Here is a 2,088-nt window from a genome sequence, read left to right on the forward strand (position 1 = left end):
AACCTTAGCATAGTCACATGACACTGATTTTGAGCATGCCTCAAAAGGACATAACTCATAGGTTTGAACTAGCTAAAATGATTTATATTCAATTTGATTGGCAAATGAATTCATCTTTTATGCCATATTATACATAAGACTTGATATATGATCATGCTATGAGCATATCATAATATACCAATTGAATACATGGTTAAGTCACATGATGACTATAAGAACATTCTAAGAGTACTTTAGAAGAACTAAGAGAATGTATATGAAAAAATTAGTTTAGAATAAAATCTTCATGTAAAGAGCTACATAAGATTCTGGTTTTTAAGCAAATATATATAATTCTGAATTATAGTTGGATTATGAATTCATTGTGGGATGAAGAGTAAATTTTTGTTGGAATGAGGTCCAACCAAAACAAAATGACACAATATACTACAAAATAAGAATACACTACTTTATAAGTTGAAATCTAATATGATTGGATGAATGAGTTCATTGAAAACTATGCTAATTTCTGCCATTCAAGGATCACATAGAAATCTTTGTGATTTTGAGAGTATACTTAATCGAGCTAAGAGACTATATGTCACGAAAGAACATCAGTCATATACTCCAAGATATTTAACTATGCCTAGAGTAAAGTCAAATATGGAGATGATTGTAATCGCAGAATTCACACAAATTAAGTTTAGTCGAACCCATTAATAAATCCTTTCTTCGAAGCTAAGTATGATTGGTCATACTTCAGCTATAAGAATTTATTATTCTAGAAATGGGCTTTTGATTTGGATTTAGTATTTAGATATTGAAAAATTATAACAACAACTATTATATAATGTTTTGATATATTGGGATATATATATATATATATATATATATATATATATATATATATATATATATATATATATATAAGTTTCATTAACATCAATGTAGTCAAAGATCAGGATCTTATCCAATATCGTTTTATCTTTTGCAAGATTGTAATCGTAAGATCAGATCGGGATCAAAAGATCCAACCAAAATGAACTTATATTTAAGTTTTGCTCGTAAGGTCTTGGTTGTGCAATATACATTATAACTTGATGTCAAATAGACGTCATTATGGAGTCAACTTAACATTCTAAACATGAATCATAATTTTTATTGTCACAACCATAAAAATTAGTAAGGAAGCATCTTAATTACAAAATGAAACAAGATGCTTATGATCTACAACTAAAGGCTTAAGATCACAAACTGAATATCATGAGTGTAACCTGCCTAATTAGAGATGAAGTGATGATGATCTATGAGGAGTTTGCAACTTGTTATGCTCAATTTCAAGTTGAATAGAAGAAATATTGAAGCTCGACTATATAATAAAACTAAATATGAGTGATCGGTTTGTGTCAAGATCGTTTTTGGCTATCAAGATCCCATTATATATCTTGTTTCAGATGTATGTTAGTGACATGAGATCGTTTTTGGCTTGTAGGATTTTAAAATCATCAAGATCGAGATTTTAATAACCATGACATCTACATTCTTTAAAAACCATGATTTTAGTTAAATTATTATTTTTTCTTTCTAAAACTAGTTTTTTTTGTTGTAATTATACTTTGAATTTTGTTTCATATTCTTTTTGTGATATATATATATATATATATATATATATATATATATATATATATATATATATATATATATATATATATATATATATATATATATATAAAAGTGGAACAAAGTTTTAATAGTAACTTTTGCAACTTTTGATTTTGGTCATATTGATTTTGATTTGTTGTCATTTTTTGTCCTTAATATCAAACTTTTTCCTCTTTGGATTTTGGCCACATTGGTTTTGGTTTGTTTCCACTTTTAGTCCTCAATATCAATGTTTTTCTACTTTTGTCTCTTGACTCATTGATCTTACAAATAGTAATAATTTTTTTAGTCATTTTGACACTTTTGATCATTGCAATCAAAAATTTTACATTTTGGCATAAAAAACAAAAAAAAAATATTTCGGGGCGAAACCCGGGCTTTCCCCCTAGTTTTATATTAGTTTAATCAGTGTTGTTAAAATCACGACTAATCTCTGATTAATTTGTA

Source organism: Lactuca virosa, chromosome 3 (genome assembly GCF_052849685.1).
Source record: "Lactuca virosa cultivar CGN04683 chromosome 3, Lactuca_virosa_CGN04683_v6, whole genome shotgun sequence".
NCBI lineage: Eukaryota > Viridiplantae > Streptophyta > Magnoliopsida > Asterales > Asteraceae > Lactuca > Lactuca virosa.